Genomic DNA, 21625 nt, shown 5'->3' with positions numbered 1-21625 from the left:
TCTAGATGGGGTCTTATCAAGGCTCGGTACAGAGGAACAATAACTTGTTTGTCTCTGCTTGTTAAAGTATTTTTCAGCAACCAAGTGATTTGATGAGCTGATTTAGCCACTTTTGCAATGTGCCCCCTAAACTTCAACTCCCTATCCACCAACACTCCCAAATCCCTGGCCTCATCAATCTCCTGGAGTACGATTCCACAAATATATATACTGCTGCTAATCTTTTCACCCCAAAATGCATAACCTTACACTTTGCCACATTAAATTGCTATCCATTTTCCTTAGCCCAGTCCTCCAAACTATCCAAATCATCTTGCAAAATTTTGACATCCTGTGCACTCACTATTGCTCTACCCAACTTTGCATCATCAGCAAACAAGTGAACACTTACCCTCAGATCCTTTCCTATATTGTTAATGAATAAACTGAAAAGTAGTGGTCCAAGAACAGAACCCTGTGGCACACCACTAGTTACAGGCCATCTTTTGGACTCTACTCCTGAATAAACCACTCTCTGATATCTCTCCATCAACCACCCTCCTATCCATCTCACCAACCCTATCACTGTAAACTCATTACCCTTATCCAGTTCAGCCGTCACTGTGTTATAAAACGTGAGCAAATTACTGAGGCATGATCTACCCTTCACAAAACATGCTGTCCCCTATACAATATCCCATTTTCATCTATCCAATCTTGTATTTTTCTCTTGACTAATTTCTCGAAGACCTTGACAACGATTCCTGATATGCTAATTGGTTGGTAATTTACAACAGCAGTCTTGGAACCTCCTTTATGCAGTGGAACTATTTTCCCCTCTTTCCACCCCCTCGGGACTAACCCAGACCCAAGACACAAATTAAAAAAAATGGTCAAGGGCACTGACAATTCTTTAGCCGCTTCACGTACGACACGAGCTGGTATACCATTCAATCCCACAGAAGTATTAACTTTGAGGGTTTTGTAATAGACTACTCACCTCCACTTCATTCACTACAATTCCCATATAATCTATTGGTTCATTCATTCCTGCAATATTGCCACCTGGTGATATTGCAGGAATGAATGAACCAATGAATGGATGATATACTCTTGTAAAGTGCTCGCTCAGTAATTCAACTATATCAACTGATTCAATTACCTCCCTACCATCAGCATTCTTTAAAATCGTTCTGCCATATACATTTTTTCTTTTACTTGCAACATATCGAAAAAACCGTTTGGGATTCTCTTTAGCCTGCATGGCTAATGTTCTTTCATAATCCGTTTTTGCTTTTCTTATCACACTCGTTAGCCTTCTGGCCTGTGCTTTGTACTGTTCATGACATAGAGTCCAAATAATAAATCAAGTTGGGGTTAAATGGATAAATAACACCATTAAGCTTGAGCTGCAAAAAAAAGAAACAACTATGGAGGGAATTTAAGGAGAAAGGTGATCTGGTCACCTTGACTTTAAGGAGAAAGGTGACCTGGTCACCTTTCTCCTTAAATTCCCTCCATAGTTGTTTCTTTTTTTTGCAGCTCAAGCTTAATGGTGTTATTTATCCATTTAACCCCAACTTGATTTATTATTTGGACTCTAGGTATACAGTCAGCCATTGCCTCATGCAAACACTTCTTAGCTGCCTCCCATGCAACATCTAGCCCTTGCAGTTTTACATGCCATGGCACTGAACCAATCAAACTCCTAAGTTTGTCATACTTACCAGCCTGATAATTCCACATGTACCCTGTCTTAATTGTAAATTCCACACCTTTAATCACCTCCCAAGTCAAGAAGACCCAATGATCACTCTCACCAGTTAGTGGCAACGCATTCATATTCGTTACAACCAAATTCTCAGATGCAATTACTAGGTCAAGCACTCTCTGACCCCTAGTATTTTCCATTACATGCATCACAGATAGTTATCTCTTAATAACCACATAAAATCCAATCCCTTCCTCCCATGTGTCCTCTCCTCCTTTCAATCAATGTTACCATAGTTGATATCTCCCATAATAATTACTCTCCTTCACTCATTTCTTCTGTTTGCTTATGCATACTATCTCCACCATCTATTCCATCACCTGGTCTATAGCAGCACCCAACTGTATATTTTGTTCTGCTAGTGTCAATCTCATACCAAATAGCCTCAAATGTGCTCTTTTCTGTATCCTGCAGTTCCACTTCTATTCTCCTTAGCTGTAGCTCATCAGCTATCATCAATAACATTCCTCACCCCATTTTATTCTCCCTGTAACTCCTCAAGACACCATACCCCCTCACGTTCAATCCCACTAGTTATATCATCTTCTGTCAGCCATGTTTCACTAATGCCAATAACCTGTGGCCTGGAAGTGCCAACGAAGGCCAAAAATGCTTCCTTCTTGTTCCTAATACTTCTGGCATTAGTATACATGAATTGCAGAAGCCCATTTGTCCCACTCCTATTTTGATGCCTTATACTAATTATCCCATTCTGATTTGTTGTCTTTCGTACTTCCTCGGGCATATGACACACATTCATACACTCAACTGTTTCCCTAAAGTCTGCATATCTACTCCCCCACCCCACCTTAATAACTCTAGTTACCTTGATTCTGCACATCCACTACATTCAACACCTTTTCAAGTCTCCATACACCAAATCCATTCAAATGTAAACCATCCATCTTATATAAATCCTTTCACCCATCGAACTCACTCCACACATCCACAAATTCCACACCACTCCTCCTGCATAATTCACTCATAATATCATTAGCAATTATGGCCCTCCTTCTATACTCTTCACTGTCATACTGCGGCAACAGACTCACCATCCTAACTCTCTCACCCTTCTCTTTTTGTTACCTCAAGCAATTCCTTCAAATCCTCTCTCATAGCCATTTTGTCTCCTTTCAAATCATTTGTACCTGCTACTACTAACTACTATCAATTTTTTCACCTGCTACTTTTGCATTCTAATTGACTCGCTTACATCCTTAACATTCGCACCAGGTTGGTACGATTTTGTTAAACTATCACACCTCTTACTAAAGAATCTCCGTACCACACTCGCTCTTTCATTTTGTTTAAACTCACTATCATACTCTTATTTTTCCTATCATACTTTTGCTATTTATTAATCTATACGCTCAGTAAACATTTTTGGCAATGCTCCAGCTGCCGATTTGCCCTGTGTATCGCTTAACGCAACCGTGCGATCTCACTCGTTGCATTAGTCTCATCATTTTTATTTTCCGTTAATTCATTCATTTGTTCTGTGTGTTTACCTTCATTCTCACTTTCGACAGCACTCTCACAGCTATCTGGTACTACCTCACAAATGTCACTCGCATTCATACCTCGCATATCACTATTTTCTACATTCTCTCTTTCAACAACAATATCACCCTCATGACCTAAAACACTCTTTAAATCCTAACATTCCTTACACTTTCTGCACACATTCACTCCACTATCGTTATTTAACCAGACTCCAACCGCTCTCCTCAATGCATATATTTCGCAAACGGTACACTGAATCAAATCCTTTAAATTATAAAATTTTTAGACCAAGATGGCGACCTGGACACCATCTTTGTATTTCTTTTTATGGGGGCCATGTGCACAAATAATCGTATCTATCAATTTACTAATTAAAATACTCAGAAAACACACAAAAATCACCCAGACACGCTAAGATATGAAAAGTAAATAATACTATGTAAGATTCAAGCAAATTTACCAATTATTACTCAAAATAATACTTATCTGTTCAGGAGCTCTCTACAACGCTACACACCATGTAGCCCTTTATCACTTTGTATAATGATATACAAGAATTCCTTATGCTTGTCTGGGAAAAGAAAATCAGCAGGGTTTGATGTCACAAATTATGAACCAAATAAGTTACCAGAAGTCATATATTTGTAGTGAACACATTATTGAAAGGTTTCTTGGAACATTAATATTTTTTTTTATATGTATGAAAATACAGGTGTGCTTCATTTTATGAAGGGGTGAGGTTTCCAGTCCACTGTTCATAAAGTGAATTGTTTGTAATTTGAAATAAAATTATAATGTATTTAAATGAGATTGGTTCTTCAGTATGACTGCCACAAATTGGCCCCTTTTCACTAATTTCTTCATTTGTTTCCAGTGGCAGCCGGTGAAAATTTTAACTGGGGATGCTGCATATATATATATATATATATATATATATATATATATATATATAAACTTTTTTCCTCATCAGTAACGAATTTATTAATAAATAAATTTACATATTAAATAATTGCTTTATTAAAAATATTTCATCCTCACCACAAACAAACAAACAAACACCAATAATAAAAGTTTCATATCAATAGCAATGACAAGCGCAAACGAATATCGCCATTAGATCGCAGTGCATTTGTTTCGTCTAATGATAATTGAAAAAATATAATTCTTTTCACATTTTCAATGGTGATACTCGTCATAATTCAATCTTGTATCTATAATAAATAAATAATTATATGTTATTTTAACAAAATAAAATAAGATTTATAAAAAATAGTTCACCACGCACACGCACCAATAATAAACGTTTCATATCTCACAGAAATAACGCGCGCAATAATAAGATACACTGCCCAGATGGCAGTGTATCTAATGACGTAATGTGCAATGACAAGTGCAAACAAATATCGGCGTTAGATCGCAGTGCATTTGTTTTGTAATCTGAAGCGTTAATCGAACAATTCCAATTATTAACTATTCGATCATTGTCAAAACATAAGCTGCAACCTTTAACATGTTGTATTGCATTTATATAATGTTGTAAGCATTGCATTGTTGTTATTTATGAACACAAACAAAATTTATTTTTTTCATTTTTTCCTTAGGGGTGCTGCAGTGTTGCAGTGCTTATGTACAGGCCACCACTGTTTGTTTCATTAAACAAACACTTTGTTTTATCCATTACTGCTCAAGTTCTAGGAATGTTGTTTTGATTTGTGTCAGTCCACTGCACTAATAATTTTTCCATTTTATCCATTACTTCACTCCTTAAATATGATTTTCTTTGCAATTTTTGCATTAACAATTCTTGAATGTGGATGTTTTATCTTGTCTGTATTAGTTAATATTGTTGAAACTGTATAAGGCAAAACTTAAATGCTTTATGCACACTAGAACGGCACTCATCTGATAAATTGTGTGGGCAAATAGGAACATATTCTGCCTCTGATTAGTGACAGTGATCATGCAGTACTCACTTGGGAAGTGACTGAGTTTATGAATGTTCCATTCAGAAAAGGTAACATGTTAAACTACAAAGTGGGAAATTATGACCAACTGAGGAGTATACTCAGTTCAGTGAAATGGTATTGGTTGCTGGACGGGAAGAATATCAACCGTGCATTTTAGATTTTGCTTAAATGATGCAATATCAGAATGTGTCGAAAGAGTTTGAAGAATAAATAAGGGTCTGCCTAATCTTATTAGGCAAGAGATTCGTAAGAAATAAAAAATGTGGAAGGAATACCATGTGCATAAGGATGATATCCATTATGAAAATTATAAGCAGCAGGCCAGAAGAGTTGCAGTTGTTGAAAGCTAAGTTAATATGAAAAGAAACTGGTTCTGCAAACTAAAGATGACCAACAAGAATTCTATATGCTGCAAGAAAATGAAAGAATAACTCTTCTGAATGCAGATGGTGTGAGGGTGACAGATGCAGAAGAGATTGTTCAACTAATGAGTGCCATTTTGCTAAAAGCTATCAACCTGGTGTATGCAACATTGAGTTCACTGCTACCTGTTCACTGGATGAAGAAACTCAGGTGTATGAAGAGGAGGTATTAGAGCTGTTGCACAACCTGAATAAGAATTCAGCAATAGGGACTGATGGGATATCAGCACTGGTGCTAAGAGTATTCAGATGAACTGGCTATTCCTTTGACCAGGCTACATAATTTAAATATCAGAACAGGGAATATTCTGCAGGAATGAAAATAATGCATGCTAATCCTATTGCACAAGGGTGGTGCAAAGACTGATGTATTCAACTATTGACCAATCAGTATCTCAGGAGTGGTGGAAGATTTTCAAAAAATTGGTTAAGGCTCGCATTCAGAAATTGGTTGACAGTGAATCTCTACTTTGCAATGAACAGCATGGGTTTACTAAGGGAAGGTCATGTTTTAGCAACTTGCTCACATTCTATAATGTTACCATTGAACTAGACAAGGGGAATGAATACACCATGATACTTTTGGATTTTGCTAAGGCTTGTTTGACAGAATACAGCATAGATTGTTGCATGAATTGGAGAATATGGATTTGGATTATAAAATATTAATGTAGATAAAAGGATGGCTAACTGACAGATATCAAAAAGTGGTATATGGGGTTTGTGAGTTTGCAAGATATAGGGCGGTGTACTACAAGGATCAATCCTTGGTCCACTGTTATTCAGTCTGTACATTAACGATATTGAGAAGGATTTGACAGGTGACATACAGCCATTTGCTGATGATGCAAAGATAGGTAGGGTAATCAGGAATGCTGCTGATATGCAGTACTTGCAGAATGATATGAATAGGCTGGAATTGTGGACATGGGAAAATGGCTGTCAGTTCAATGTCAGTAAATCTGAAGTCATGCATTTTGGCATGGTTAGATATCCAGTGTCATATTATATTGGTGGCATTATGCTAGAAGACAACTCAAAAGATAATTGCAATGCCGAAACGAACTTTAACATGTAAGAGATAAGGATGTCATTTTGCCTCTTTACAAGTCCTTGACAAGACTCATTTGGACTATTGTGCACAGGTCTGGTCTCCTGGTTTCTGTTGTGATTATTAGAATCACAACAGAAACAGTGGAGAGAGTACAGAGAGTGTTAAAAATGATATCAAGATTGTGGAATACTGATTAGGAAGACAGATTGAAAATTTGTATGTATACATACTTCTGAAAGGCTCATACAAGATTTCAGTTGATGAAATTTTTTATTTTATGGAGGCTGGGGAAAGGATAAGAGGGCATCCTTGGAAGTCGAGAATGAATTCTGTTAAGAAGGGGAGGACTAGATTTTTCTCTCTTAGTGTGGTGTGTGATCAGAATGGATTGCCATTGGATGTGGTATATGCAAGCAGTGTGAATGAATTCAAGAATTAGTATGATAACTGGTGCGTGTAGCATGTGGCCTCCCTCAATGAATCCCTCCCTCCCTCCCTCCCTGGTGGTTTCATAATAATAATTATTATATTTGTTATCTTAGTTTTTAATACTTCTTTAAACCTGTATATAAATCTGTGCATTTTAATTTATTTCTGCTATTATATATTTTTACATCAGCTTTATATAATAAGTTGTTAAGTATATGATCTTTATATGCATTGCACCTTTCATTTGCTGTTACCATTCTTATTATGTGTTCTTTTCCAGTTTTGTATACTTTTTTGCCATAATATTTTTTGTGATATCACATATCAATTTCCTTTCATTATATGATGTGAAATGAGTAGTAGGATTCTGCAGGACAGAATTACTAGCCTGTTACTAGTAACCTGTCTTAAACAAAATCTTATCTGGTATGTTGCTAAGTGAGTTCAGGGATGGATATTTCAGTGTCCGTGTTCTGTCAGCATTTTCTCATTTTCCATAAAATAGTGGACTTTTGAAAGATGAGGAGAAAATGCAGTAATATTGTGCAAAATTCCTTTTGTTGTTTTAAATTACAAAGTAGTATATGATATTGAGCCTGATTATTTCAAATTACAAAATGATATATGTTATTGATCCTGATTGTTTTAAATTGTCTATGGTCTGCATTGCATTAAAATAAAGAGTAGAAATTAAAACTTGAGCTTTTTCTTGGTTTTATTTGTTGATTAGATATTAATAAATGATATGCACAAATTGTCAACAAGTTTCACCAGCTATTCTGTCTGACTTTTTCAGGACAAGTATAACGGTACTCACTAACGTTTGCTAGTAAAAAAGAAGAATGGAGTAACACAGTCAAATAAATTAAAACTGACGCGTAACATAAGCATGGAGCGTGGTGTCTCGGTCATTGTTTCTTGAGCGCATTTACTTTTTAGCAAAATGAAATTCTGGTAAGCTGAGAGAATTTATTAGGCTTTTCCAGATGTCTTTCAGAATCATTTCTTGGTTTCTGTTTAGATTTTTTCCAGAGCAGAGTACAACCGTGGCTTCTTTGAAGTTTCTACATCGAAAATCTTCTTCTATATAAGGCATGGAGCTGTTATCCCAATCGATGGTGTGGTTAGAGATCAAGAAGTGATGGGCTAATCCTGAAGTATCTGTTCTGTTGTTGTTCACGACCCCCTATACATTCTTTTTTTCGAATTTCCAGGCTTCTTGATTGTAGCCTATGTAATTTAATCCGGAACATGGGATGTTGTATACATCTGCGTATTTGAAGAAGGCGTTAATGTCTTTAGGAGATCTTAAAATGTGGCCTATATTTTTGACAGGTTTGAGAGCAACTCTGAAGTTGAAAGACTTAAGGAGTTTGGCTATTTTTGTTGACACTGAGCCTGCATAAGGGATGACGGTGTATGTTGCGTGACAGGAGGTTGTTACTGTGGAGGGTTTCTATGACGAATCTTTTTGATTATATTTTTTGGGTAACTGTTGTTTACTAGTGTGTGTGTGTGTGAGATATGAGAGCGAGTTCATTGAGGAGATCTTTTTCTTCTGAGATAATATTGGTCACTCTGTTTTTAAGCATATGTATTATGCTGAGTTTTTGTCCAATATGGTGAGACGATTTGAAGTGCAGGTAACGTCCAGTATTTGTTGGTTTTCGATAGATTGCGAGCTGGATTTGTCCATTCTCATGTTTCTTTATTAGTGTATCTAGAAAATCAATTGGTTATTCTTTTCAAGCTCTAATGTGAACTTTATTTTTTGGTGGAAGGAATTTATTTTTGTAAGGAAATCAAATAAGGTAGTTTCTGTGCCTTTGCAAATTATGAAAACATCATCTACATATCTCTACCAAACTAACGGCTTTAGATTTACTTTGAAAAGGATGTCAGCTTCTAGTTTTTCCATGGACAGATCAGCGCAGGGAGGTGCTAAGGGACTGCCCATGGCTAAGCCATCAAGTTGTTCATAAATTGTCATTCACTTTGAAATGTTTCGATTTGAGGCAATGGCAATAAAGCTGAGCTGTGTCATGTGGGTAGAGATTGTCTATGATCTTTATAACTTCTTCAGCAGGTAAGCTGGTTAATAACGAAACCACGCCTAAGCTTGCAAATATGTCTTTTTTTTAAGATGGAGATGCCTTTTAATTTTTTGGTGAAATGCTTAGAATTTTTTATGAAAGAATCTGATTTTTTTATATTATCTTTCAAAAGACTGGCTAGATATTTAGCTAGTAGATATGTAGCAGAATTTCTTCCGTCATCAACCCACTGACACCATGCTTATATGGTGCACCAAAAGTGCACAAAATTAAAGTTACGCTCTGCCCGATCGTCGATGGAAGAAATTCTCCTACATATCTACTAGCTAAATATCTAGCCTGTCTTTTCAAAGCTAATATAAAAAAATCAGATTCCTTCATAAAGAATTTAAGCATTTCACCGAAAAATTAAAAGGCATCTCCATCTTGAAAAAAGACATCCTTGCAAGCCTAGATCTGGTTTTGTTATTAACCAACTTACCTGTTGAAGAAGTTATCAAGATCATAGACAATCTCTATCCACATGACACAGCTCAGCTTTTTTGCCATTGCCTCAAATCGAATTATTTCAAAGTGAATGACACAATTTATGAACAACTTGATGGTTTAGCCATGGGCAGTCCCTTAGCACCTCCCTGCGCTGATCTGTTCATGGAAAAACTAGAAGCTGACATCCTTTCCAAAGTAAATCTAAAGCCATTGGTTTGGTGGAGATACGTAGATGATGTTTTCATAATTTGCAAAGGCACAGAAACTACCTTATTTGATTTCCTTACAAAAATAAATTCCTTCCACCAAAAAATAAAGTTCACATTAGAGCTTGAAAAGAATAACCAATTGCCTTTTTCTAGATACACTAATGAAGAAACAAGAGAATGGACAAATCCAGCTCACAATCTATTGAAAACCAACAGACACTGGACATTACCTGCGCTTCAAATCATCTCGCCATATTGCACAAAAACTCAGCATAATACATATGCTTAAAAACAGAGTGACCAATATTATCTCAGAAGAAAAAGATCTCCTCGATGAACTCGCTCTCATATCTCAAACACTGGTAAACAACGGTTACCCAAAAAATATAATCTAAAAGATTCTTCATAGAAACCCTCCATAGCAACAACCTCCTGTCGTGCAATATACATAGTCTATCGTCATCCCTTATGTAGGCTCAGTGCCAACAAAAATAGCCAAACTCCTTAAGTCTTTCAACTTCAGAGTTGCTCTCAAACCTGTCAAAACTATATGGCACATTTTAAGATCTCCTAAGTAAGGACATTAATGCCTTCTTCAAATATGCAGGTGTATACAACATCCCTTGTTCCTGTGGATTAAATTACATAGGCCAAATATGAAGAAGCCTGGAAATTTGAAAAAAAAGAACATATAGGGGATGTGAACAACAACAGAACAGATACTTCAGAATTAGTCCATCACTTCTCGATCTCTAACCACACCATTGATTGGGATAACAGCTCCATGAATTATATAGAAGAAGATTTTCGATGTAGAAACTTCAAAGAAGCCATGGTTGTACTCTGCTCTGGAGAAAATCTAAACAGAAATCAAGGAATGATTCTGAAAGACATCTGGAAAAGTCTAATAAATTCACTCAGCTTACCAGAATTTCATTTTGCTAAAAACTAAACGCGCTCAATAAACAATAACTGAGACACCATATTCCATGCTTATGATGTTACGCATCAGTTTTAATTTATTTGACTGTGTTACTTCATTCTTCTTTTTTACTAGCAAACATTAGTGTGTACCGTTATACTTGTCCTGAAGAAGCCAGACAGAATAGCTGGTGAAACTTGTTGACAATTTGTGCATATCATTTATTAATATCTGGTCAACGAATAAAACCAAGAAAAAGCTCAAATTTTAATGTTTAAGTGACCAAATACAAAACAAAAAAAAAATCATTGAATTAATTTTTTTTGCTTCTATTTAAAAAAAACAGTGCTCTTTATTTTATGTTATTAATGAATGATTGACATACTCATTTTATTGTGACTTGCTTGCAGTCTGGAAACATTACAGTGAGTACATTGTTTTTTGAATATTCATAAATATTACCAGTTACAGAATGCTGACAATTTTTGAAAAATATCATATTTGTAGTCTTACTACCCCAGTTTTTTAAAATGATTTTTTTTCTTTTCCGTTATAGTGTTATTCAGTTGATGTGGTGGTAAATACATTTAAAAGTATGATGTTATATTTCCATTAAAAGTGTAATTTTTCCTTATGAAATTGCATTACTGTGTTATTAATGGCATCTCAACAAAGGTCACAGAACTCATAGTTGAAAGTCACTTCCTACTACCTTACAAATGTTTTTTTGTGTGTTAATTTCATATCTTTCTGGCTGGTTTGTTTTGCTGGAGGAAAAAAAATTGCTACCTCTGTGTTGAGACTAGCTAATTTACTTTGAGAAAAGTACTTATGAAGATTCTTTGTGACCTAGATAGGATTTAAACAGATCTTTCAAGCCAGATTGTTACTGAGATATAAAGACTTGATAGTAAGGCATATGAATCTCTATAAAAATTGTGTTGAGACAGATCTCATCTAATTGGCTGGTAATGGGCAATATTATACAGCCTCTCTGAATGAAGGAAATGACAACTAGACCTTTAGGTATTCACTCCTTGCTTATTGGAAGGTTCCTAAGTGCTGTTGTCATGTTTCATCACCAAATTAGGGTCCTCTCCCCTACATATCAGTGTAGGTGAGACCTTCATGGAAATCCTCAACACACTAATTTACCAGGCAGCTGGCATTTCCACCATCTTAGGGTACAGCTGTTAAAGTAGTCATATATAGGCTAGCAGTTCATGGGACTGAACCTGAAGGTAATGCATCAAGAGACTTCCTGGTGAGATCATGACTACATTCAGAATTGGTATATGTCAGGTAACATGCTTTTTTTTGCTTAAGTTTCAATCACAGCTGTGGTAATTCAATATAAGGGCTCAATAAATTATTATTTGAAAAAAGAACAGTTAGTCATAATTACTTCCCTCATCCTTGCTTGCCGTGCTGTTTATACTAGCCATGGAGCTCTAATCAAGCCAAACTACTTGACTGAAGTGGATTAAATTGAATTTAAAAATTTTGAAAATGTATGCTTCTCTCTCTCTCTCTCTCTCTCAGTACCTTTGTTTCATCTTCTGCTTGATCTAATTTATCTTGAGTGCTTAATTGTTGGTGGTATTTTCCAGCTTCCTGGTGAGATCATGACTACATTCAGAATTGGTATATGTCAGGTAACATGCTTTTTTTTGCTTAAGTTTCAATCACAGCTGTGGTAATTCAATATAAGGGCTCAATAAATTATTATTTGAAAAAAGAACAGTTAGTCATAATTACTTCCCTCATCCTTGCTTGCCGTGCTGTTTATACTAGCCATGGAGCTCTAATCAAGCCAAACTACTTGACTGAAGTGGATTAAATTGAATTTAAAAATTTTGAAAATGTATGCTTCTCTCTCTCTCTCTCTCTCTCTCTCTCTCTCTCTCAGTACCTTTGTTTCATCTTCTGCTTGATCTAATTTATCTTGAGTGCTTAATTGTTGGTGGTATTTTCCAGCTTCCTGGTGAGATCATGACTACATTCAGAATTGGTATATGTCAGGTAACATGCTTTTTTTTGCTTAAGTTTCAATCACAGCTGTGGTAATTCAATATAAGGGCTCAATAAATTATTATTTGAAAAAAGAACAGTTAGTCATAATTACTTCCCTCATCCTTGCTTGCCGTGCTGTTTATACTAGCCATGGAGCTCTAATCAAGCCAAACTACTTGACTGAAGTGGATTAAATTGAATTTAAAAATTTTGAAAATGTATGCTTCTCTCTCTCTCTCTCTCTCTCTCTCTCTCTCTCTCAGTACCTTTGTTTCATCTTCTGCTTGATCTAATTTATCTTGAGTGCTTAATTGTTGGTGGTATTTTCCAGCTTCTAATTCTTCAGGTTTTTTGTACTTTTCAGAGACAGTAATTGTGATGACTAGCGACTGATGTCATCACAATTACAACTGTTAAGCTATTTGCTCTAATAATCTGCCCAGTTGTGAAATAGCAGTCCAGCCTCTTGAAAAATATAGAAGAACATCAGGGGAAAAAATGAAATTGGAAAAATTAATTGAATTTAAAATTAAGGGGAACTTACTATCTGTAAATAAAATTTGAAATGTGATCCGCTGAGTTAGATTATACAAGGTGAGGTTCTGAACATAGGTCTTGTTATTAATGAAAATTAGGACGTATCTGAATAATACATATCACGGGTATAAAAATAAAGTTCTTGCACTTTGTTAATGAAAATCTAACATAACAATTGGTAGCCTGCAATTTGGAATGGTTTATAAATTCTGAAATTTATGAACCATTATGAACCATTTTGTGTGTGTAGAAAATACTTTATCATTGAATTAAGGTCTGCAGTCTATCAGAATTTTGAAGAACATTTTTATCTTATTTTTTTGATTAACTGTATGTTGTTTACTTCAGAAAATTACTATAGCGAACTCTAGATACTTGAGACATAGTTTGATGTAACACAAAGTTTGCTGTATTGAATCTAAGGTAAAAATACTAACCTTGAACTTTATTTCCACAAGAAAAAAAAAAGAAATTGTGAGAAATAAAAGAAAACATGAGAAATAACACAAAAGAGATTTAAAAAAAAAAAAAAAATAGGAAATTCCAGGAAACAGAACCAAGGAAATTGTCAGAAATAGAACAAATAAATAATGAGAAATGAAAGAAATCACAAGAAATAACATAAAAGAAATTGTGATACACTTAAAGGAAATTACTAGAAATAGAACTGAATAATTCATAAGAAATAAAAGAAATCACTGAAAAAATAACTAAGGAAGGTGGTGGGTAAATTGTAATATGTTCTGTTGAACATAAGGGATTAGCAGGAACCATATGTGAAGCATACAAAATGGCAACATGAAAGTGCAAATGCAAACAATAATGGGAGAAAAAAGAAAGAACTAGAAAAGTATGAAATTATAAAAATAAAAATCCCAAATCAGTGTTTAAATTTCAAATGTTACAATAGCCTAAATTCATGTCACAATAGCCTAAATTCATGTCACTTAACCTGAAATCAAATCTTTATAATAAACTAAATGTTGTGTAGTCTATACCATTAAAATCAAATATTATTATTAACACCAGACCTCCATGGAGTCAAAAGGCTCACTATGGGAGGTTACATACAAAGCCCATTGAACCATGTTTTAAATGCATTCACCACAATGTTAGGCATGCATTCCACTCATGAACCACTCTCCATACAAGGAACTGCTCCTTATGCCCCTACTCACACCTTCCTTACACAGATTCCAGGAATGTCCCTTTGTTCTAATGAATGAATGAATGAATGAAGGGGGGGGGGATGATAAGAAGTTGATTCGATAAGTTTGAAGGTGGTGTATGGATTTTACTAATAGCTGTTTATGTTCAGAGGAAAGTGAGAGATAGTAGGTTATGTTATTTTGGATAGTACCCAGCATTCTAAGGGAGGTCTTTGCTGCATCTCTTCATCTTTTGTCTCCCCCATCCCCAAAATAAGTAAATAAAATAAATAAAAATAAGGGAGTGAGAACTGTATTGTACAGTTCTCACTCCCTTATTTGTACAGGTGAATAGTGTTCTGAAAGAGGACATTACATTTTTTGGAGGCTGAAGAGGCTATGGATGTGATTAGTTTGTGTTAGGAAAGGCCAAAAGTAAGTCAACCCTAGAAGGGAAATCAGATCCTGAGTGGAAATCTGAATATTCTGAAATGTAAGGGAGAGTGAAGAAAGATGCTTTTTCTTTTGAGAGATATGACTGGACTACTTCTCTTCTTTGGAATGGCCCTTCTGATGGATAGATAGTGGTGTGGCAAAATGTATGTGGAATTACACCACCATTTCTGTTACAGTTCAGTGGGCTTTGTAGCATGAGCTGCTTCTAGGAACAGTCTCTGTGATCTAAAACAGGATCAATGTAGTAGCTTCACTTCTTTTCCACCTGATGAAATGGTTTTTATCTAAGGCATGTTGGGCTAAACCACTTTTTGGTTGTCCATTCTGAATATATTTTTTATGCTCTTTTCTTCTGGCAATGCTGGTTCATCCTGTTTGTGAAAGTTACCGGATTTCACATTGACAGAGGATATTTGGGAAGGAAAGAGGAATATGTTGGCCCTTAATTTCTCTGAGAAAATTGGAGACTTTGTCTAGAGGTTTTTGAACTGTTTTGATTAATTTAATAACTTAATTTCACTTAATGGCCATACTTCTTATATAAAAAAAAATTCCACTCATTTCAAATCTTTAATGCAGAATTTAGTTTTAAACAATGATATCACGGTGAAAAATGTTTTTTTCTCCCTGACATTATTGATCTTTTTAATTTTGCTATCCATACTAGTTATGTCTCTTGGAAGGACACCTTATATAAACAAATGAAAGGTACTTCCACGAGCTTGGCCCCTTTGGCCAATTTCTATAAGGAGCATTTTGAAAGGGGAAAAAAATGCTCTTGATACTCTTGATTAATATTAAGATATATTAATATGTTCTCTATTTGGCAACATGGCTCACACACATTAGGTATATTCCTTCTCCACCTCAACAATCAACACCCAGAATCCAGTTCACTATTGCAGAAGAAAAAACAGCTTGCATTTTTTTAGATTCTCTAATCATACATCTACCCAATAATACCTTTCTTTCTCAGTTTATAGAAAACTCACCCACATAGGTAGATACATATATAAACTTGTCCACTATCCCCCTTTTCAATAATATGGGTGTCATCAAAACCCTTGTCAACTGTCAACCTTTAAGTCTGCTTACAGCAAGTACTTCAGCTCATATAAAAGCTGCATCAGTAGATTTTGTAAAAAGAGAGCCAGTTGGATTTATGGGGATTAAAGTTAACAAGGAAAAAGATACCTTCCTTGAGAAATACTATATAAATTTATGCCACACTCTGCCATTGAGGTAGCTGTTGCTCCTAACATATCATCCCATTGATATGTTAGGAGCAATATCCTAGTTCTGGATACAGTTGTTGTGTCCCAATCTCTTAAACTGTTAATTTTGTATTCTATACTTCCGATCTTCCCTAAAGAGTCACGTGGTACCTCCAAGACACAAAGGGATTGCCTCAGGAGTGAACCAAAACCAACGTGGCAAAGTTCTTGAAATCTATCTTCTCATAGAGCTCTAGGAATATTTATTTTTTTTTGCTGTGCCACCTAAAACAGTTAGATTAAGTAAAGTTATCTTAACCAAGAAGTGATTTCAAGACGTACACAAGTGACTATTGTTTTGCAGTTGTGACCCACAATGTAACCTATTCTTTCCCACTCAGATTCGAACCTTTTACAAGTGGTGCATCGGATTCTAGAATTCAGCCACTTAGGTTTAAATATAGCAAAGGTTTATTAAGCATATTAACACATTTACAATACAATTACCATTCATACTAAATTCCAGTACTAATCAGATAAGATTACATGTATCCTTAATGAAGCAAGAGTATCCAAAACAGCATTCCTAATAAATCATTCACAAAGAAGGTTATTCTATAGTAATATTTTCTCATTAAACATTCATTTTATATCTCATTACTCAGACTAATTCATCTCAGCTTTCTCTAAAGCATACACATTAAATTAACCTGTATATGAGCTAACTCACTCTACTTTTTAATGTTAACATGCTATAGTCCTTCTCTAAATAAATGAAAGTCCTCGATCCTTAATGTCTCTTAATTTCACTTAACTTAACACCATAGTAAGTTACACACACAACATAGACAAAGGAAATTTTAACGTTACCATACACTAAGGCTTTTCATACTTGTTCCTTCAATTTGGACTGCCTTCCTTCGGTCGATCTTCCTTTTGTTCACTTAGAAGATGAGGTACCTTGGATTCTCCGATCATTCTGTGATTTCACACGATTCTGGCACGACTGACTTGTTCCAGGCATAACTGTGGCATTGGGCGATTTCTCCTTCATGATGTCTGCTACCTAGACGCTGAGTGTTTCCAAGGACTGCAGATACATGAGCGGAGATGTACTCTTTCATCATATGATCAGGAGCTTATAACATCGCCAGCACTTGGACGGCATTTCCTGCTATCGCTCACCAGACTCTGAACATAGCTTACCGCTATGTTCCTAGTCCGAGCACTTTGGGACAGAGCCGCTCCTTCGTGCAACTTTCTATCTGCCAAATGACCTCTGACCACCAGCCAAGGGAAGAAAAAATTTACCAGAGAGAGGAGGGAGTGGGTCCTAACCCTTTGATTTCTATCTCCTCTACCAGTAATCACTGTAACTTTCATAACTCACCCAATGCATAGCACTTCATCCACGTGGATCTCGCTTCATACCGTTTGTTTCAGATTTTCTTCTGACCATGCTCCATCATGTGCTATGAGCACATAACTGCCTGAGGCCACCTCTCCTTCTGTTGGCGTGCCTTTGCCCTTTGAACCTTTGTTCACAATATTTTATGCAAGTCATTCCTCAGACAGGTATTACAAATTTTAGTAAATCTTTGTTCAATTTATACATTATTAACTGCCTTGCACAATCAAAAAATTATTATTTCCTCTAACAACTTACAATCTCTTTTCTTTATGCTAACATAATTTTATATTATATCACATGTATATAGCACATACTTAGAAGCAAGCATTCTCCTACATAAAATTTTGTATCTTATTTTTCTATCTGTTAAATGATGATAGATGTGGAATTCTTTAGGATTCCCATTTATCAATGTTTAACAATCAAGTATTCTGAAGGTTTTTTTGGGGGAGTACCATCCCATATGTAAAAACAATATTTTAAGGTTGAGCAGATTTGGGATTTATAGAGTGCTAGGAGTTGAGTAGGAGAGAAATCATTTTTAGAATGAAATATAACACAAAGCTTTTTTTAGAGACTGAAGAGGCTATGGATTTGGTGTGTTTATGCCAAGATAGGTTATATGTGAAAGTTAATCCAAGAAGATAAAAACCGATCTTGGTTGGTGAGTGGATGGATTGTTATCAAAACTGAGGAAGAGTGAGACCAGATGATGGCAGCATGGAAAGAAGGCTGCCATCTCAGATTTGATCACCTGCATTGGAAACAACATAAGTGACCACATAAGATTCTCCAGTCTTTCCATGGCCTATATCTAGTATTTTTTTGATAGATAACACACACCTGATGTATAATGCACATCCCAACATTTTCATCACTCCTTTTGATGTATAGATAACGTGCATGTGCCAACTAGCGGTAGAATTAGGAAGTACAGACAGAGGACGGAGGAATTCTTTAAAAGCACGTGTGTTGAATTAAATTAAATTCATTAAATTGAATTAAAAAAATTGCCAGTGGTCAATTTTTTTAATTCAAAATTTTACAATTTTCACATTATTGGAGAGCACTGTGACATTACTGCGACTTTTTGTGTGACCTGAAAGATAACTTGTGTGGGCTGCATCGTTCTCTTGTAACTAGTTGCATCAACAATTGAAAGGTAGGTGTACATTTTTTGTGCCATATTTTATGAAGCTACATTATTCCGTACATCCTGTTTTAAAATATTTATAAAGTAAATCATTATTTGTTTATATTTTGTTATTAGATCTGAATAAACCATGGAAGACAGAAGTACTTCTCGGAGAAAATCCTACACAACACAGTTCAATCTTGAAGTGGTAGAAATGGCAAAGGAAAAAGGGAATCATGAAGCTGGTAGATTGTTCAGTGTTGGAGAAAGTAGTGTTCGTGAATGGCGAAGGCTGAAACAGTCCTGAAATGTTTACATACGAGGAAACGTGCTATGAAGTTTAGAAGGTGCTTGTAGCCAACCATAGAAAAAAACTGTTTGATTGGATTGTTAGTGAAAGAGCTAAAGGTATGAGAATATCTACTGTCCATGTGTTGCAGGAATCGAAAAGAATTGTGCAAAACAATAATATAAAGGATTTCAAGGCTTACCCATCTTGGGTTTTTGGATTTATGAAGAGAAACAATTTAAGTGTGCGCTCCTCCACTAGTGTTGGACAAAATTTTGCCATGTGACTGGGAAGCGAAAGTAGCTAAATTTCGTTTGTTTCTGAGAGAAAACTTGTGTGGGGGCTGATGCTTGTTACTTAGGGAATATGGATGACATGTCCATAAGTTTTAACATGCCTAATTCTAGGACTGTGAATCTGAAGGGAGTAAAAGAGGTTTCAGTTGCTACAACAGGGCACGTACTAACTTTACTGTGATTCTCTGTGTAACTGCAGATGGTTCCAAACTGCCACAGATGGTGATTTTCAAAAGAAAGACTGTTCCAAAAGATTGTGATTCTAAAGATATTATTGTTATTGCTAATGATAAAGGTTGGATAAATTCTGAGGTTATGAAATTTTGGTTGGAAAATGTGTGGCGAAAGAGAAAAAATGGCATTTTTCAACCCAAAATCTTTGTTAGTGTTGGATTTGTGTAGGGCACAGCAGAAGTTAAAACAATTGTAAATAAGTATTCCAAATTGGCTGTCATTCCAGGTAGTTTAACAAAAAAAACTCCAACCCCTTGATCTTGCAGTAAATAAACCATTCAAAGACAATTTGCGGGCTAAGTGGGAAGACTGGATGATGAATAGCATCCATGAATATAACAAAACAAGGCAGATGAGAAGAAAGTCATATAAAGATATAGTTATGTGGATTGTAGAAAGTTGGGCTGCTGTAAGTGAAAACTGTGTTAGAAATAGTTTCTAATTAGAGAATGCAGAGAATGCAGTGGTGTCTGGTGACAATGATTTTGAAGCTGAAGAAATACCAAACGAAATTTTTAATGCAATTGATTCTTTCAATATTGAGTCTGATGAAGAATTTTTTCGATTTGAATAGTGTAATGTTCAATAAATATTAAGTAATACTTCTATCTTAGTTTTGTTATTACATTTGATTTACCTCTCATACCTTTCAAATGTATACCGCGCATGTTCATTTTTAACAAATTTAGACTTTTTTGTATAGCTTGCACGCTCGTTATCTATCGAATAATGCGGTAATTGGTATGGTTAGTAAGGGAGTCGGCTGTAGTAAGAAAGTGACAAAGTCCATATTGTGAGGAAGCTGATTGTCAATGACTTTCTCTATCACTTTTGAGAGTAAGTATTGAAGTGGAGACAATGGGATGATAGTTTCATGGCTGACATCTTTCTTATTAGGAATAGTCTGTGTTAGTTGTAGATCACACTCTTTATACCACTAAAGGAATGCCATTTGGTTCAAGGACTTATTGGTATCTACAAAATAAATGAACAGATTTAAAGCCGCATGTTTCCTGCATGTGGCAAATGTTCAAATGGCAGTTAAGCTTTCTGCTCTCTTTGCCAAGCCTGTTGGGAAAAACCAACTTACTATGCTTCCACTTTGTTTTCATTCTAATGTCATAATGAAGTTCAGTTCTAGGGTGAGTCCTTTATAAGGACTTTCTCAACTGAAGTTTAGTCAGTCTCTCTCTCTCTCTCTCTCTTTGGACTGGCAGCAATAGGATATTTTAAACTCTTAAGCTTTTCATCTGCTCAGAGTTGGGATAACTATAACTGAATTAGCCATTTAAGTGATGGGGATTGGTTGATCAAGATAATACTGTATTTTTCATATTTTCTTCCATCTCATATCAGATATCCTCAAATCCATTAACACTGAATTTTTTACTAGTCTCCATCTGTGATGGACTGAATTTTTCATTAATCATTAATGTAATCATTTATGCTTCTCTCCAGTTGCCTGTCCCCTCCAGCAAAACATGGGCAAGTTTATAACTGTATAGGTGTAAGCTATTTTTTGTAGGTCATAAATAAATGGAGCTCCATTTTCATTAAGCTTCTGCTATTCAGTAGTAGTTCTTAAAATAGGAACTTTAATATACACTAGATTAAGTATACACATGCGAATGAAATTGGGTCTTGGAGAAGAGCGGGTGGTCGTATTATGTGTATATGCCCCGCAAGTTGGCTGTACAGCAGAGGAGAAAGATGAGTTCTGGAACGTGTTATATGAAGAAATGAGGGAACTGGAAGAAAACGAGATGGTGATTGTTGGAGGAGACATGAACAGACACACAGGAAGACACAATAGAGACTGTGAAAGGGTGCTAACATTTAGGAGTGGTAACAACAGTTCACAAATTGACTACATTTTGACTAGAAGAAAACATCTTAAGGTTGTGACAAATTGTAAAGTAATTCCAACAGATCAAGTGGCACAGCAACACTGACTGCTATGCGCAGACTTTAAAATAAGATCAAAAATAAGAACCTCTGGAAGCCATGAGATGAAGACAATTAAGTGGGTTCGTTTAAAAGAAGAGAGTGTGAGGAATCCTTTTAGGGAGAGGGTGTTAGAGAGGATTTCGGAT

The 21625-nt window shown here is 35.6% G+C and overlaps 1 protein-coding gene across 2 annotated transcripts in view; it reads left to right on the top strand.

The window, feature by feature from the left end:
• The window catches only part of Graf (GTPase regulator associated with FAK), a 573290-nt gene that overhangs the window by 223503 nt on the left and 328162 nt on the right, over positions 1-21625 (top strand). The window lies entirely within an intron of this gene.

This window comes from Typopeltis vanoorti, chromosome 7 (assembly GCF_054136105.1).
Source record: "Typopeltis vanoorti isolate ZY-2024b chromosome 7, IOZ_Tvanoo_1.0, whole genome shotgun sequence".
Lineage (NCBI taxonomy): Eukaryota > Metazoa > Arthropoda > Arachnida > Uropygi > Thelyphonidae > Typopeltis > Typopeltis vanoorti.
Note: the sequence above shows the minus strand (reverse complement) of the source record. Positions and strands in the feature narration are given on the sequence as shown.